Source organism: Salvelinus sp. IW2-2015, linkage group LG11 (genome assembly GCF_002910315.2).
Source record: "Salvelinus sp. IW2-2015 linkage group LG11, ASM291031v2, whole genome shotgun sequence".
In the NCBI taxonomy this organism is placed as follows: Eukaryota; Metazoa; Chordata; class Actinopteri; order Salmoniformes; family Salmonidae; genus Salvelinus; species Salvelinus sp. IW2-2015.
The window spans coordinates 11,408,696-11,428,202 of record NC_036851.1 but is presented as its reverse complement, the minus strand read 5'-3'; the positions used below and the strand labels follow the sequence as shown (position 1 = coordinate 11,428,202).

General features: G+C 41.8%; 1 protein-coding gene across 1 annotated transcript in view; it reads left to right on the top strand.

Moving 5' to 3' along the window:
- Nucleotides 1-19,507, top strand: part of LOC111969805 (kazrin-like) — a 156,591-nt gene that overhangs the window by 7,122 nt on the left and 129,962 nt on the right. The window lies entirely within an intron of this gene.

Here is a 19,507-nt window from a genome sequence, read left to right as displayed (position 1 = left end):
GTAGCGTATTACTGTCGGAGGGGTGACAGGGCCCTGATTAATATTCTGCCGCTGACTGGTGGATCGCAGGCGGCTCAAAGCCTCTTTACTAAATGTGTGCTGGGTTTTGAAGTACTGCTGATGAGACTCTTCTGTATCTAGGAGAGCAGAGCTAGGCCTTATCCTATCTAAATAGGATAAAGTTCTCTCTCTCACACACACACACACAAATGTGCTTTTGCACTTTATGTAAATGGAGGGTTGATTGAGTCACACTGACTGTACTGTAACTTGATTTGCACTATCAAGCCCACTCTGCCTAACCAAATCTATCTAGCTAATGCAATTATACAAATCAGCTAATCTGTAAAATTGTGGTTATTAATTCAATGTTTTTCAACAGGTTAGAATTCTTAGATGACAGATCCAGTGTTGTTGTTGTCACAAAACGGTAACCTGTATGTTTTTGGCAGTGTGTTTATCATCGCTTATCAACATTGAATGAATTGTATCAATTACAGGTTTATATTTCCATGCCGTTCTCCAGGTTTGTCTTTCAATGCGGTTCTCTGCTCCTCAACAACATTGTACGGGTGGCTGTAACGTTGAAGTGTTGTTGTGTTTACAAGGTAACGCAGATCTCTAATTCTGACAGCTTTGTTTTATGTGGGACCAGAGGTGACCCAAAAATATTCTGTATACACATCTTATGTTTTGTGTAATGTTTAGTCCCACTTTGTGCCACCAAAAACGCTGGTTGGGCCATCACATTTCACAAGGGCCAATAAAGTTGTGAGATTGCCTTTAATGCGTTAAATGCGTGTCACTCAAATCAATCCCATATCTGGGTCTGCTCTGGCTAAAAGCTCCTTTACTCTACTGTAATGTCCTATGAAGGAGTTCCAGTCACCTTTCTGCTCCACTAGATTCCAGTGATGAGAGGACAGAGGGAGAACAAGGTTATCAGCAGATTCAAGTCTAAGGAGCCTATAACTCTTCATACTGTCTTCATCCCTTGTGTGTGTGTGTGTGGGTGGGAGAGGGAGGTAGGGGGCTGGTGCACGGCCAATGTTCCAACTCTCTGTGTGCCCAGATTGACTGCTAACACATTAGTGTCATCTAGAATCACGGCCAGACACATTTGATATTGTTGGCAGTGTCCTTAGTTCCTAATAAAAAGCCAGTCACACTTTTTTATTAGGCTTACGGTGAACGGCTCAGTCACAGTGGCTTTCATATCTGTATTTAGATTAGAGGTCCTTATTGACAGTGGTCGCTGGGTATTCCCAGTGGTTCTGCTAATCCCTCCATCAGAGTAAATACAGGCTTAATTTATACCTCTATCTCTGGTCTAATCCCCCGTATTGGATTTCAGCACTACATTAGTGCATTTGACTGCACAGACGGGCAGGCCTCATGTCTCTAATGGTCGCTGTTTAAGAACTGTGTGTGTGTGTGTGTGTGTGTGTGTGTGGTGTGTGTGTGTGTGTGTGTGTGTGTGTGTGTGTGTGTGTGTGTGTGTGTGTGTGTGTGTACTGTCTCAGGGTAGAGAATACTGTGTATTTATGTATGTATGCATATGTGTGTCTGCGTAAGTAGTGACTACAGCAAAGTGTGTAGTAGCCCCAAAAGTGTCTAATTGCTATTCTGCAGACATATTGTGTGTCTGCGTAGTTGTGTTGTGGCTATTGTCCGCGCTGTGGTCTCCGTGCTAAGAGTGTACTGCTGAGTGAGGTCTCTTCATTAGTGCACCGTCCTCCTGTCTATCGAAGCTGGTTCAATAAAACATTAACTCTGGGGGAACCGCATGTCTCCCCTGGACAGGAAATCCACATGTTGGGCGTGATTGGCGTGAGGCTCATCCCTAAGTGGGATCTGTGGGTCTGGAGACAACATTTCTCTAACCCCTGGCCCTGACCAATCATGTCGTCGTTGAGAGGGAGTAGACCGACACCTGCTGATGTCAGTAGCCCTTTATAGAGCACCGAGGCAATGACCGAATCTGACTGTGATGTTCAAACCACGCTGCCCAGGCTTTTGATGTGTAGAAATGCCTGCGATGCTCATCATGTTTTCACACGTTGTATTGCGGTATTGTTTCTCTCTTTCATATTGATTTACCTTTGGGCTGCTTTAGATCTCTCTTACACACACACACACACACACACACACACACACACACACACACACACAGAGACACACACACATACACAGCCTCCATTTCACACCTTCCTGCATTTTTTGCAGATAGTAGCCGGTAATTTGCTTTTCTTTTGTGATAAAATGTAATATGGTGTCTGTGTTATCACAGAGCTTGTACTCAAGAAGAGTGGCTTGTTTAGAGACAGTTGCTTTCACGCTCCGGTGCTCAAGCTGTTTTAAGATCTGTTCAATTCTATACGGCATTAAAAAGCTCCTGACAGACGCTTAGCTTCCCATTCTGTTGCAGAATTCTTGTGGCAAGCAGCATACTATAAGTGGTACATGCATTCTCTTAAACATGACCAATAGCAAACAATACACCCCGGTCGAGTCCACCTAATGATAAAGGCCTCTTGTTGTTTTACTGAAAATAGAAACAGCTGGAGCGACTTTTTCATTATAGCTCTGCTCACAGATGCAGCGTTAATGAAAAACACCACTGAACCTTCATACAAGATAATGAAAAGTCTTGGTGCCAAGGGTTATTGTTTTAAGAGTTAACCTTTAGAAAACACAGGGTTACAATAACTTTATTTATTTTGTATTTTACCTTTTTCTCCCCAATTTTGTGATATCCAATTACGGTCTAGTCTCATTGCTGCAACTCCCCAATGGGCTCGGGAGAGGCGAAGTTCGAGTCATGCGTCCTCCGAAACCGCACTTCTTATCACCCGCCCGATTAACCCGGAAGCCAGCTGCACCAATGTGTCGGAGGAAACACTGTTCAAAGTCAGCCTGCAGGTGCCCGGCCCACCGCAAGGAGTCGCTAGACCGCGATGAGCCATGTAAAGCCCCCCCGGCCAAACCCTCCCCTAACCAGGACGACTCTTGGCCAATTGTGCGCCGCCCTGTGAGACTCCCGGTCACGGACGGTTGTGACACAGCCTGGGATCGAACACAGGTCTGTAGTGACGCCTCAAGCACTGCGATGCCTTAGACCGCGATCCTATATGCATAGAGGTGGTCCAATTTGAACTATCGTTACCTTGTCTCATTGTTACAAACATGCACACTCTGCTCTGTGCACTCCCATCTGTGTGGAGCGTGCCCTGCCTGTTATTAAAGAGCTTGCCATTGAAGTGCTGTAAAGGCTATATATTTCACCACAACGTGAGCCCAGACTAACTCCTGATGCGCTAATTAATATGGATTATCAATGTCTTGGATGTTCTATGGGCTCTGCGGTATAGAATGATGATGATGTGCTATAGGTTCTGTGCTATGGAGGCTACATGCAATGGACCCTGTTTTCTATTACTGGATTTAAGAGCATGTACCCTGTGTTATGAGCTCTACAAAATATTTACACCCCTGGACTTTTTCCACATTTTGTGTTACAGCCTGCATTCAACATGTATTACAATTAGATGTGTTTGTCACTGGTCTAAACACAATATCTCATCTCAAAGTGGAATTATGTTTTTTGGAATTTTTACAAATTATTTAAAAATGAAAAGCTGAAATGTCCTGAGTAATTAAGTATTCAACCCCTTTGTTATGGCAAGCCTAAATAAGTTCAGGAGTAAAAATGTGCTTAACAAGCCACAAAATAAGTTGCATAGACTCACTCTGTGTGCAATAATAGTGTTTAACATAATTATTTTATGACTACCTCATCTCAATATACACCACACATACAATTGTCTGTACAGTCCCTCAGTCGAGCAGTTAATTTCAAACAGATTCAACCACAAAGACCAGGGAGGTTTTTCAAAGCCTCGCAAAAAAGGGCAACTATTGTTAGATGAAATAGTATGAATAAATAAAAAGCAGACATGTTTAAAATATTTAAAAAGCAGACGTTTAATGGCTGTGACAGGAGAAAACTGAGGATGGATCAACATTGTAGTTACTCCACAATACTAACCTAAATGACAGAGTGAAAAGAAGGAAGCCTGTACAGAATAACAACTATTCTAAAACATGCATGTTGTTTCCAACAAGGCACTAAAGTAAAATTGCTAAAAATGTGTCAAAGAAATAAACTTTATGTCCTGAATAGAAAGCATTAATGTTTGGGGCACATCCAACACAACACATCATCGAGTACCACTTTTCATATTTTCAAGCATGGTGGGTGCTGCATCATGTTATGAGTATGCTTGTCATCGGTATGGACTAGAGAGTTTTCAAGGATTAAAAAATAAATAAAATAGAGCTAAGCACAGGCAAAATCCTAGAGGAAAACCTGGTTCATTCTGTTTTCCAACAGACACTGGGAGACAAATTCACCTTTCCAAGGAAGACTCACAGCTGTAATCGCTGCCAAAGGTGATTCTAACATGTATTGACTCAGGGGGTTGAATACTTATCTAATTAAGATATATTAGTGTTTTATTTTTCATATTTTTTCTTTCTCCAAATGTTAAATATTTCCACTTGGACATTATTTTGTGTAGATCGTTGACAAAAAATGACAAATAAATCCATTTGAATCCCACACAACAAAATGTGGAAAAAGTGAAGGGGTGTAAATACTTTCTGAAGGCACTGTATACAGGTATTGTCCTACAGTATGGGTGTTTGTACTATTGGTAATGTGCTCTGGATATTGTGGGGTTATGGTTTTGTGTTGTGGCTCAGTGTGAATATATTCGTTTTTTTATTACAGTCGTAGAATAAATTGTTTTTTTATCATTGTCGTTAGCTTGTTTCACTTCCTCCCCCACCTCCCTGTTTGTAGCTCTGTCTTTGTTAGAGGAACACTGGAGGCTTGGCTAGCAGCTCAACGTGTGTCTGCAGTGGAGGACTCAGCAGTATAATCCAGACCAAGGGGAAAGGAGGCCAGCGGCGCTGGGTACTGGACAGGGAAGACAGATGTGTGGAGTCAGCAGACGCAGGCAGCCTCGGTTTCAATGACGCAGGAAACACAGAAACCCATCGAGAGGATGATGAGGCTTAGCTACACTAGGCTGCTGCTTCTTCTCACACCTTCAAGACTCTCCATGCAGCGCCACGGCATTCACAGACCTGAGACCGATGCAGAGAAGGGCCAGATATAGCAGTCGTGAGGCAGGTTTGAAATGGTTTGAGTCTGCTGGTGCATTTACTCACTGATCTTATTTTGGGGCGAGTGCTCACGAAGTGAGAGTATAATTTACATACGCTGCCTCTCAGAACCTGAAAAAGCAGTCTCGTGTGTCAAATGCTTTCTGTTTTTGACAGTCAACTTTCTCCGAGATATATCAGTTTGCTGACTGCAAGTCAGAATGTAGTTTTCTGCATCAGCGACATTGTATCAGCAGGGTAACACTTGACACTCAGTGTCATAACACTTGACACTCAGCGTCATAACACGTTATGACCATGTCATAATGTCATAACAGCTGACATAACTTGTCATAACCCGGTCAAAACACTGTCATGACCCATATATTTACACCTGTTGTGACATATTTAAGTGATAATGCCCGAGAAGCCGGTGTTTGGAGGATATAAACCGTGCCAATATATCCTCTAAACACCGGCTTCGAGGGCATTATCACTGTTAAATGGGTTACCAACATATTCAAATAATGAAATTAATTTAATTAATTTATTCATACTATTTCATCCTTCCACAAGATATAGTCCCGACACAAATCTAGGGTTGCTATCCAAGCCGGGTGGTCGGTCGTTCTATCGGTTCGGTTGCTAGAGACGCAACCCAGTCCTCCAGTCTTTTTGTTCTGTATCTATGGATGCGACCCAGTCGTTCGTTCTAAATGTTCCATTGCCATACTGCCTGGCATTGTTCGTATCCCTTGCTTGCTAGCTAGCCAATTACTTGCAGCCAGAATAACAGCAAAGTAACTGCATTTGCATTTGTTTAAGTTTTATTGTGACATTTATTTGGATACATCCATAACAATGAGCTAATATGGCATAGAAAATGTGTTCACTCGTCAGGACACTTGTTCAGAGGAGCTAGCCAACGACACAGCTAACACAATCACTTCAAACTGATGCTGGAAAGACAGCAAACCACAGTAGCTAGACTTCGTTTAGTTTGACCTGTTTTCTATTGACATTTCTTTGTATATATCCATAAAAGTGATGCCAGCTGATTCATGATTTCGACTGGCTGAGAAACGCTGCCTGCCTGTCTGACTCATCCCAACTCGTTCATTACTATGGGACAGCTGGAGATCGGATTTCGTTTGAACGTTTCTTAAGTCCTTTGTTGTTGTAATGAATTATTTACAGTCATGTTTTTTTTCTCACCGTATTTTAAATAACTTGCAGAAAATACACTTTATGACACTGTCAAGAAGCATTATGACCATCATAATCATATAAGCCAGATAGGCCTATCACATACATGCCCTTATGTCAGTCATCAGTCAAAATGAGTGTGTCTTGTCCTGCTCCTGAAATCTGCTCCTGCTTTCATCCCAGTCATCCGCAACAGAGCATTGGGGTGGGTGCATGTCTGACGTCAATTTGTCCGCAATTACAATGATAATTTAATATGGTCAATTTCAGAAAATGTTACACAACCGTTCAAAAGTTTGGGGTCACTTAGAAATGTCCTTGTTTTTGAATGAAAAGCACATTATTTGTCCATGAAAATAACATCAAATTGATCCAAAATACAGTGTAGACATTGTTAATGTTGTAAAATACTATTGTAGCTGGAAACGGCAGATTTATTTATGGAATATCTACATAGGCGTACAGAGGCCCATTATCAGCAACCTAGACTCCTGTGTTCCAATGGCACATTGTGTTAGCTAATCCAAGTTTATAATTTTAAAAGGCTAATTGATCATTAGAAAACCCTTTTGCAATTATGTTAGCACAGCTGAAAACTGTTGTTCTGATTAAAGGAGCCGTAAACTGGCCTTCTTTAGACTAGTTGAGTATCTGGAGAATCAGCATTTGTGGGTTCGATTACAGGCTCAAAATGTCCAGAAACAAAGAACTTTCTTCTGAAACTCGTCAGTCTATTCTTATTCTGAGAAATTAAGGCTATTCCATGCGAGAAATTGCCAAGAAACTGAAGATCTTGTACAACACTATGTACTTCTCCCTTCACAGAACAACACAAACTGGCTCTAACCAGAATAGAAAGAGGAGTGGGAGGCCCCGGTGCACAACTGAGCAAGAGGACAAGTACATTAGTGTCTACTTTGAGAAACAGACGCCTCACAAGTCCTCAACTGGCAGCTTCATTTAATAGTACCCGCATAACACCAGTCTCAACAACAACAGTGAAGAGGCGACTCCGGAATGCTGGCCTTCTAGGCAGAGTTCCTCTGTCCAGTGTCTGTGTTCTTTTGCCCATCTTAATCTTTTCTTTTTCTTTGCAACTCATAGGTAGGTTAAAAACAACCCAGTTTTGGTTATTTAGTAATCCAGTCCTGGGTAAATATATTATTCTAACCCAGCCAGTTGGGTTGCTTGAATAACACAACATGTTGGGTTGTTTGGATTACCCGAACATGGGTTAATTTACCCATCAGTTGGGTTTTTATTCACTTTCATGTTGGGTTGACCCAGCAGCTGGGTCTTTTTTTAATTTAATCCATAGGTTATTTCCAGGAGGGGTGGCCTATCAGGTGCTTGACTTTCGGTTATGTATTTTTGGCCACCCGTGAGATTAAATGTAATTCCTGTTCATCATGTTAAGTCGGTACACTGCAAATGTAAATGTTCCTTTAATATTTTTGCACAACATGTTTTAATACAAAATTGATAAAATTGTTATTTAGATATTCTAATAAAGTGGTAACTATCCCAACATTGGGATATGGATAGGCTCTTGCGGAACTAAATACACTTATGTACGCCTCATTAAAGCAACAAATGTGTCAGTGTTCAACCTTAATAGGTCATGTGATAATATGTACAACAGAACAGATGAACTGGAATGACAATTACTCTCACGGGCTGCCAAAAATAACTATCTGAAAGCCACGCTTAATTGTCATGACATACATTATTTAAAAATATATATATTATTATTTTACCTAGACTGATACATTGGGCACCAGACCCAGACCAAAACTGCATTTACATGGTCTGCAGTGGTCTGGAGATCAAGACCACAGGATCAAGACCCTATCTGTGCCTTTCAGACGGGCATAACCTGTCTGATCCAATCAGTAATAGGCTCTTCAGTAGGCACTCAGTAGGAGAGATACTGTCAGCATCATTAAGCTGCATTCCTCTCTCCACCCCTCTCCTCATCTCACTGTTAGCAGACATGTGAATACGGAGCTGTCTGTGCATGCGTGTGGAGAGCTTGGAATGTTTGATGTATGAAGGATGTGAGTGCTCTTTAACTTTTCTTCGGGACTGTCAAGCTCAGTATGCTTTGGTTTGAGTTGCCTTTGAATTTCTGGGGCTGTTTACCACAGTATGGCCTCATATATAAACCTGGTAGCCTTATATAATAAAAACAGTATAACCTAGTTTTTGCTCACACTTTTCTACCTTTGAATTACATATAATCAACTTTCATGGTTACGAAATTGGATTTTGAGCTTCAAAGTGGGTATAATGGGTCCCAATGTGCACTATTTGAGTAATTCTGAGATCTAAAATGTTTTCTCAGTAGCCTTATTTTAGGTTGTGAAGAGTTGCTAGCTATCAGACAGTGTCCCTTCCTGCTGCACAGTTAGGAACAGATCTGCCTCTACCCTACTTTCTTCCCCTGAATGACAAACACAAACAAGACACAGGGTCTGAGACACAAACAGGACTAATTGGCAGCAGGCTTGTCACATATTCTCCCCATAGTCCGGACTCTCCAAAGGACCCTAATTCAGCCACTGAATTTGATGTGCCTGATGACAACGGTGGTGTCTGTGAAGCTGTGTAGTTCCTATGGGTCCCCTCTAACAAGCTCTATTTACCCGGACTTCTCAAAGAGAAGAGCCTTATCCTCATACGCTTTCTTCTTCTCAGCTGGAAGAAACACACAGATGTCTATTTTCTTCTCTTTCCTTCAGCATGTGCCACTCCCATCCTTCAGACATTTCTTCTTCATCTTTTGTCTTTCATATATAGTAGAATAAAACAGACTGTTGTAACCGAGTTTCCGTTGTGCTTCTGGGCTGATAGGCTCTGTGTTGTGTTGTGGGCGGGCAGCATAAGGATGGGGATGCTAATGTTAGCTGACCTTCGGCTGAGGATCGATCCAGATCGTTAAGTTAGCCTTCCCTAACACCTGACCTCTTGTACAACCAGACAGACGCTCCTCTCACTTCCCTCTCATTACATGCACCATTACATGTCTTCTCGATGAGAGCCTCTCCTCACCGCACTCATTTGTCATTCATTTCAATTAGTCTGTGGGCTTTCTGGGCCTGAGTGGACGCACGTTAATGTGAGTGTAATAATAGTAAAAGCTCTTCCAGCCCAGGTAGTGCGGAGCATGCAGCCAGGCCTTTGGCATATCATATTAAAGGGCCAAAGGAGACTTTTATGTGCTGCTCCATCTAACGCTCAAGACTGAAAGCGGCGAATCCGAGCAGCTCCTAGTGCTGCTCACTGGGTTGTCTCACTAGGTGGCAGGCACACTGATCAAAGACGCGATGGGCCTGTGGAGGGCACTCTCCTCCAGGCTGCCTCGAGCTGCTCTGTTCCTGCCGCTTTTTCACTCAGCATCCTGTTCTGTACAGCTCGGTCCTACTGCTGTCTCTAATCACAACCTTAGGAGACCCCAATGCTGACTCTCTGTGATAACGCCGCGTCTGGAGGCGTAGGTTCTGCTGGACGATTGCCTGAGGGATCGTGTGGCAGATATTGAGGTGGATCTGACGTCTTGATTTGTAATGCATGTGATAGTTGATGTCGGGTCTGTTTAAATTGAAATGATGTTATAGTAGGCTTTGATCTACTATTTGATCAACAAGCCCTTGAAAATAGACCAGACTTGAGGATTTACACCACGCCCATGCTCATACAGTAGCCTACCATGCCACAGAACTACCAGATGGTGGCAGTGTTGATTTGTGAAAGTCAGGTGGAATCTCTGCACACGGGAGTGTATGCTGAAATAAATGATGCAGTGCACAGACTATTTAAGGGCTCAGCTCACCTTCCCCCAGGTTCACCTGCTACCTGCTGGAACAACAGGTCAGTAACAACAACACATAGTGATGAACCCACATAGCTAACCAGAGCCAACTGTCTGTTGACCTTTTTAGGATAAATCTGACAGATAGAGAGGTCAAGCCTCATAGGTCAAACTCTTATTTCTGGAATTTCGGGTCTGGGGGGCCATTGGTTGACATTTTACAGAAGGAAATGTTGCTGGATCATAGTGACAGCTATACTGGTATGCACTCTGAAATCACCCAGGATTTGTTTAACAATTCAATCTGCTTACCATGTAGATTTTGATCATACTTAAAACAAATGTAGACAACTCATGACAAATCAAGGTGCATGCTTTGATTTGGTCTTAGTTATCCACTTCTGTGAACTTGTGTACTCTTTTGCTTGCACATCAGGTTGAGGAGTTCTGTATGTGCCTTCCCACTGGGCGCTGACGTCAGTTCAACGTCTAGTGTTGATTTACATTTGGTCGAGTTGTCAACCAACGTGAATTCAGTAAAACGTTTCACCATGTCCTTGGATTTAGGTTAAACGTACTTTTTAACTCTGCGTTGTTTGGAAAGGGCTCGTAAGTAAGCATTTCACGGTGAAGTCTACACCTGTTGTATTCGTTGTATGTGACAAGTACAATTTGATTTGAAAAAAAGACAAAATGCACTTAAGTTAAAGACTTGCCAATCCAATCAGTTGTCCACGTTGATTCAACATCGTCACATAGATTGTTATGGTTTAAATGACGTGGAAACAACGCTGATTCAACCAGTTTTTGCCAAAGGGGTTGTATACCCAGAGAGAAGTGCTAGAATATTGTAATGTCGGGTCCTCACCTGAACGCACCCTAGCATGATTAAAGCATAGCTTTTTAATGTATTTCCTATTCAAGCAGAACTCTGCTGACTGAGTGGGCTGTATCACGTGAATATTTAACGTCACTGAGGGCTGAGCACAGCTGATGACTTCTACAAGATGTGACAGGGGTTTTAACCTTTTGCTTTGGATGTGAACACTGAACTGCTACTGCTGTTCAAGAGAGACTGGATTGGTGTGATCCTCAAGGCGTGTGTTAATGCTATGGCTTTAGTTATATTGTGATTAGTAGGAGGATTAAGAAATGTTGCAGTGCCAGTGCTGCCTGCTCCTGCTGGCATCAAGACCCAAGAGTGCACAGGGAGGATGTAGGTTCTGGTTCTACCATCACCATAGCAACCAGCACTGAGATATGCTGTAAAAGTTTCATTAGAAATGTAAGTGGAATTTTTTTCCTTCTCGTTTTTTTTCTTCTCGCCCTCATTTGAATTTTGATTACTGCGCCTGTTGAAATACTTTTGAGTTTCTTGAAGGAGGGATAAACCTTTTTTTTTTTCCATCAGCCCTCATTGTTGAGAGTAGGAGTGGGCGGGTGTCTTTGTAGGCTTATCGTGGGTGAGCACTGAAAGGGCTGAATAACTATCAGTATAATTAGTTGGACCCCCACAAGGGAAACTAAGGGAGCTACTTTAGTATTTATTTGCTGAACTTGAAATGCTTTGATACATTTCAGTTTTATACACATTTAATCACATTCAATTTATACTGCTATATGTTTAAGGAATATAGGGAAGACTTGAAGAGGATAGATTGCGTTGCCATTTGAGTCTCTCGTACATCAAGAAGTAAAATAAAACTATTTAAAATATGCAAATGAAATTCTTGTTTTTAACTCTCTTGGTAACAAAAATGTTGATAGAATCCAGAACATGGTCAATGGATTGGAATTGAATAGACACAGCTGTATGGCTCAGTGAAAACAATACACATAAGAAAATAAGATTATCTGACTTACAGTGAAATTTCAAATAAGAGATGTCTTTGAGATGCACTATTTATACAAAAGTATGTGGACACCCCTTCAAATTAGTGGATGAGGCTATTTCAGCCACATCCGTTGCTGACAGGTGTATAAAATCGAGCACACAGCCATACCATATCCATAGACAAACATTGGCAGTAGAATGGCCTTACTGTAGAGCTCAGTGACTTTCAAAGTGATACTGTCATAGGATGCCACCTTTCCAACAAGTCAGTTTGTAAAATTTCTGCCCTGTTAGAGCTGCCCCTGGCAACTGTAAGTGCTGTTATTGTGAAGTGGCAACGTCTAGGAGCAACGACGCCTCAGCACCAAAGTGGTAGGCCACACAAGCTCACAGAATGGGAACACCCAGTGCTGAAGCGTGTTGTGAGTAAAAAATCATCTGTCCTCGGTTGCAACACTTACTACCGAGTTCCAAACTGCTTCTGGAGGCAAAGTCAACACAATAACTGCTCGTCGGGAGCTTCATAAAATGGGTTTCTGTGGCTGAACAGCCGCACACAAGCCTAAGATCACCATGCGCAATGCCAAGCGTTGGCTGGAGTGGTGTAAAACTCGCCGCCATTGAACTCTGGAGCAGTGGAAACTTGTTCTCTGGAGTGATGAATCACGCACGCTTCAACATCTGGCAGACGGACGAACGAATCTGGGTTTGGCGGATGCCAGGAGATCGCTATATGCCCCAATGCATAGTGCCAACTGTAAAGTTTGGTGGAGAAGGAATAATGATCTTGGGCTGTTTTTAATGGTTCGGGTGAGGCCCCTTAGTTCTAGTGAAGGGAAATCTTAAGGCTACAGCATACAATGACATTCTAGACGATTCTGTGCTTCCAGCTTTGTGGCAACAGTTTGGGGAAGGCCAGGCCCTTTCCTGTTTCAGCATGACAATGTCCCCGTGCACAAAGCGAGATCCATACAGAAATGGTTTGTCAAGATCACATTTCCCTTTCTCCATTGAGAGGATTGGTTGTCCAGACTAGGTTCCAAACCCATTGTGGTGCAGTAAGACCCAACTGCTCTCTACATGCACGGGTAAGCTCCTATTTGACTGAAATATAAGGTTGTTCATCGTTTAAATGCAAATACTATTGCAATTTGAAGGTTCTTAACGTAATACATGGTTTATACACATGTATTCGCTGATGTTAAGAAATACATGAACAAATGCCAATAATTCATAAATAGTTGATTGAGTTTATAAGTAGACTGTATATCATTCCAATATAACCAGAAGTACATGTATAGCTCATTCAAGAGTTTTCTATGTAAACTCCTGTAAGGACCAGATTTCGGCTGTATACAAGCACGTCTTTGCACCTTGAAGTCCGCTCCACTAAAGCCTCTGCTGTGTGTGCTGGGCTGTCAACGCTAGGCTAATGCTGCTAGTGTTGTTCCATAACATTACAACAAACACTTACAGTGTGTATTTAAAAAAGCATTCCTCATTAGTAAAGGACATGTCGATAGTACATGTATACTATGATTTATTAATATGATTTGTTAATGTGCGAGTGTCAGTGGTGTGTGTTTAGTATATTGTGGTCTGTATAGAGTGTGTGAGTGTTTCCCATTTGTCACTCTGCAACAGATTGAAGTGTTGTGTTGAGCTCGGGATTGGAACAGAAGGTTTTGTTCGACACAAGCCAAAACAAGACTGTTGCGCCATAGGAATCGTACATCTGATAAGGACACAAGGGATCTCTGCAAGCTGGTCGGCATGGAGCAGAGCGAAGCAGGGGAACCCAAGCCCTGCCTGTATGCCAGTCTGGGTGTTTGTTTTGGATAAACTGAGGTCTGTGGATTCTCAGATTCTTGATTCTGGGGAACACAAACAATGACGCACAGAATTCCAGAACCTTGTTTAGTTCCTTTTTTAGAACAGCCTCCTGAATCCAGTGGCTGTCAGTGCTGTGTTTTATATCCTTCTCCGCCCACAAAATAGAGCAAATCTAAGCTTCCCACACACATCTCCATCTGCTAAGCATCATCTTCGTCACACATCAATGTTGAGAGTGACAGGATAAGTTGCTTTCTGAGGAACTGGGGGACCATGGAATGAGGCTTACCAAGGTGAAGTATTTGTCATTCTATCCTCAGAAAGGAAAGATTTTGGAGCCGGCACTGTGGTCAATGCATAGTAGGGTTTTGGCAGCTATCCCTATTGCAGCAAGGATTTACTTTTGCAGAATAAATGCAGTTATTCTTTGACAGGTCTACAAAGTCCATTTGATTCTTTCTATCTCTAAGGGGACACTTTAGCTCTCAATTAGATATATTGTTTGGAGCATGGTTTTGAGAAAAGTGTCCAATTTCTCTGGAGAATTTAGATGCGTAGACAGTCAGGGGATGAATTGCACTCTTCCATGGATACTGAAGCAGAACAATGTAACAAACAATAAAATTACAGGCCTGTGTGGACGCTGTTAGATACCGAGCGGGATTGGGATATTTTATGCAAAGCAAACCTCTGAACTATAATGGATCTGTCCAAATGCCTGTGTTTGAGCAGCTTCACAATTAGCATTACAGTTGCAAGCTTTCCAAAGCCTCAAAATGAGCCTCAATCTCTCCTCTTTCTGAAAGTAACAGATCATGTTACTGTATAGCCTTTAGTTTAGATTCAATACAGGCTTTGTTCTCCCAACATGATTGTGTTGGGTGTTTTCCTGGCATCAGTGCAATTGAGACGCAGCCGAGTGTCATTCTCTTGGTGGTCTCAGAACCTTGGAGACCTCTAATCCATTGATGCAGCCCTGGGCCTGAGGTTTGAAGTGTGAACCCAGCAAACAGGAGACGTCCTGATGGACATTCAGTGACGTTCCCATTAGGTCCTTTAAGGGTTTTGGTGTGACGTTATCCATCTGACGTTCTGAGAACGTTCTAAGAACGCTGTGTGATGGTCCCAAGGGAATGTTTTCTGGGGGACCTTTTTCTTGTTCCCATGAACGTTCTTGGGACGTTGTGTCAATGTCCCCTGAAGCTCCCCTGATTGTTCCAGGTGTCCCAAACCATTATAAGTAAAGTAATGAAATGGTATCTGGTTTTAAGGTAAGTTGTACGCTGTTCAGCTAAAATAGTGTACAAATCTTTCATCAATGACAGTATGTATACATTTGACAATATCAATATGACCCCACCTGGGATTTGAACTCACAACCTCTGCATTTGGGGTATGCTGATCTTTCTGCTGTGCCACAAAGGCTGTAGAATTCCAGAATTCCCATACACAATTACTTATAACACATCTCTGCACAAAAGAGTGCCAACTGCACTGCTATTTTAATTATCGGTTAATCTGACTTCTCTCATTGATTTCATTGACTTATTTCAGCATTTAGAGTTTTTTTTTTTTTTTTTTTCGTTTTCTAACGTTGGTGGGGCTTTAATGTTACTCAAGGAATCACTATGATAAATATAATTGTTTTTCTTGAGTGTATTTTTAACATAGCTGAAATTTACCTTGATGGGCAAAGTGTAGGAATAGGCCTACAGGTGAAATCAGTCGTTGATACAGACATGGTGGGGTAGCTGGAAGATCGGAATCCTGCGACCCAACAAGTTGTGAGTAAGTTCCATGTGAGGACGTTAAATAGTCATTACTGTATGACTAAACATACACAATGTAATGTATGTCAAATTGTGTCAAATATGTGTGTTAAAAGCACTGTTAGCATTGCCAAAAGACAAAGAGCTGTGAATGGATCAGTGTGTCACCAATCAGAGCCTCGATGGGCTTGGCAACACTAACAAGGGGGAAGTGTAATGAAACTATGGTCTGCGTGCCCTAGCTAGAATATTTATTTGAGACCATCAGGTGATGTCCCCGGGAACAAGACAAAACCTACAGGGGACCATGACCAGTGGCGATTTTAGTATGGACATCTTGGTGGGGCAAACCAGCAAAGCCACTATACGACGTTATTTTATTAGGCCAATGTGGTCTAAAAAGGAAGGAAAACACAGTCACATGGATCCACTTTTATTGACAATATACCGGTGCACAGACAGCGCATTTCGCGAACAAAACAACTCTCGCAATATCAACTGGAATTACATGGGTCTATTACTGAACTTTATGTTGAATTATCATTTTTTGAATGGGAAGAGACTGTCACTGGCAGACATGGTTACAGACACAACAACATGATATAGAATCCCCTCCTCGTGAAGAAAAGCACATGAGCTAATTATAATACACAAAGTAAGCAAAACAATGAAATCATTCCAACATTTCCTAAAATTATGAATAAGAAATTCATGAGATAGACCTATGAAGCAAAATAACAATTGAGATGGACAAACTATGGCATAAGGGAACGATGAGCCAATAAGAGACAAGCAATCATTTGGATTCAGACATTAATGAGCGAGTAGTGCTGAAATTTTGAAATGGACAGCGACATAATTCAGAACATGGGCCGTTCTTACAATATTCGAGGATGACTTTTCTCTAAAACAGGCTATAGGCTACATGTGCCACACCAAGTCAGTAGGCTAAGTTCTTAGGGGGAGAGGGACCAAATTCTTTTTACGTTGTTTGCAAACTGATATGTGACATGAATGAATGCCAAAATAACATGCAAAACAGGCACACAAAAAAAGACAAAACCTCCAGGAGACCATGACGCAACGTCCCAAGAACGTCCTAAAAACAACCTCGGCACAAACCGGGAACTAGTCAAAACCTCCAGTGGACCTTGACACAACGTCCTGATGAGTTTAGGCAACATTTTACGACGTCTCTGGGACGTCCTAACGACTCATTATTGTTTGCAAGGAGGTCCTTAGAACTTATTTTAAATTGCCTTGGCAGTAGACAGGCTTCTGAGACTGTACCACAGCACCAGGGCAGGGAGGGATCCCCAAAGCTGCTGAAGGATTGAAACGATCATCTTTATTTCTCTCTGCACCAGCAGAATATTCTTATTTATCTATATTGCAGGGCTGGATAAGAAGGATTGGGTGAAAAACCACATCATTACCTTTTAAATTGGTTCGTTTTGCTATTACACCGTAGCGAAACAAATCTGGCTCCCATAGGAAACACTATGCAGATTGATATTTTAACAAACATCACAAAACACAGAAATTAAGTGTGAAATGCCCCTCTAGAGCTGTTACATTAATAAGAGTTAACTGTTTTCTTACAGTTTTATGATTCTGCTGTTGACTGGTCTCATTACAGTTCATTGTTGATGCCATTGTGTCTTTGAGTGGCTCTACAAACCCTGTAATGAGCGCCCCTATTCTGTTTCACATGTGCAGTGCTGGAAAAAGTACCCAATTGTCATACTTGAGTAAAAGTAAAGATACCTTAATAGAAAAGGACTCAAGTAAAAGTGAAAGTCACCCAGTAAAATCCTACTTGAATCAAAGTATTTGGTTTTAAATATACTTAAGTATCAAAAGTAAAAGTATAAATCATTTCAAATTCCTTATATTAAGCAAACCAGACAGCACCATTTTCTTGTTTTTTAAATTTACGGATAGCCAGGGGTACACTCCAACACTCTGACATAATTTACAAACGAAGCATGTGTTTAGTGAGTCTGCCAGATCAGAGCCAGGGATGTTCTCTTGATAAGTGTGTCTGGGTGTCAGGGAAAATGTATGGAGTAAAAAGTACATAATTCTGTTTAGGAATGTAGTGAAGTAAAAGTTGTCAAAAATATAAATAGTAATTTAAGTACAGAAAACTACTTAAGTAGTACTTTGAAGTACATGTGTATATGTGCCATGTGGAGGAGTACTAGACTGACACTAACCCAACAATGCTTTGGTGATTTCATTGACCATCCAGTTGATCCTTAAGGAACTTAAAATTACTGAAAAGTGTGCAAATGGGTAGCTTTAATGTCTATATTTGGATATAAAAATACCCTTGTTATAATACAAGGAACATCAATTATTACAGAGGCCTTGTTCAGAGAAAGACAAAACGCTATTGACTTTAAAGATGTATGCTTGAGCAAATAGTGAAGGGACTAGACATTTCCCTATATCTATAATGATATAAGCCGTGTAGCTCTTGCTGAGAAAGGGCAGTGATAACATTTCTCTCAGTTATGCTTATCAAATGCTTGAGTTCACACATGGTCAGCTCTCCAGGTGATTTGAATGCTTAGGCAAGGTATTCAATCATTGATCTGAAAACAAGCGTTGACATTTCCTCTACTGTTGTACTCTCTGTAGAATAAAGGGGCGTGTATTCATTTCCATGCTAATTCCTTGTCTGCTTTGCACTTGCTGTGTGAATATGATTACATGTGAAGCTAGGAACGTGTGCAGGAGAGCACCTCACCAAGTCCTTTGAGGGCCGACCATGTTTTCATTTCTACCGGGAACTTAATGGATCAATTCATGTTAGTGATTTCCCAGAGAGTGTACATATCTGTTTTCCCAGATGTAAACGGTCGTTTATCAAAAGCGTAGAATGAAAACCAGCAGACCCTGTGGCCCTCAAGGACCGGAGTTGTGTACCCTGGAACTACATTAATGGAAGGAGTCACCGGCCTTATGAGTCTAGAGGTTGTTACAAAACTTTACTTGAAGTAAAGAAGAGAAGTGGAGTATTATTCTAATATGGTTTTGTAATAACCTACCTTCAGCTTGTTTATCCTCTTATGTGAATAGTGGAAACCTATTTGAGAAAACTGCATTTTCACTCTATTTTGCCATATTGAAGTTGGATTGTTATAGAATTGCTTTTTTTGAGCTGAGCTAGCTCTCTCTGTCATTGACAGAACGCATTGAATGGAAATTCAAAGTACAGCTGAAGGTGTGTCTGTTCTCCACGTCTGGCAGAATGTCGTTTTCAACAGCAGCGTTTTATTACACTGCAGCGGGTCCGCCCGCTGCCCGTCTTTCTGCCAGAAAGAGGTACTGTACACCTCGTAAATGTTGAATGTCAAATTAGAATCCATTCGTCAACCGCTGCCATAAACATTACATTTTTCCCTGCCTCTGATTTGATGTGTGCCGCTGCCTGCCTGCGGGGGCTGTGTGCTCATAAACATGTCTCCCTGGCTGTGTGATGCTGTTGCAGTTCAATGAAATGCTGAAAGGTGGGAACATAAATCTTTCATCATTGTGTTGATAGACTGACCTTGGTTGTCATCTGGGACGGGGTCACACGTGACCAGTGTCCCTTGGTTCCACTTCCCTACGCTGACCTCTCAACCTACTCTGCAGGTCACCCTCCTCTTCACCTCAGTGTGGCCTCCCACCACAAGGTCAAATGTCATCTGCTCTAATGTCTGATATGCTGACCTGCGTAGACAAGCACAACCTCCTCCTCTCACCCCTAGACAGCTACTATAGCATGTGTGGTCTGCACAGCTGCCTATTGAAGTGAAGACCACCATTATCCTTCATACAGGACATGGTCACATTAGTGCTCCCATCACAGGGGCTTGGGCCAGAGAGGTTAAT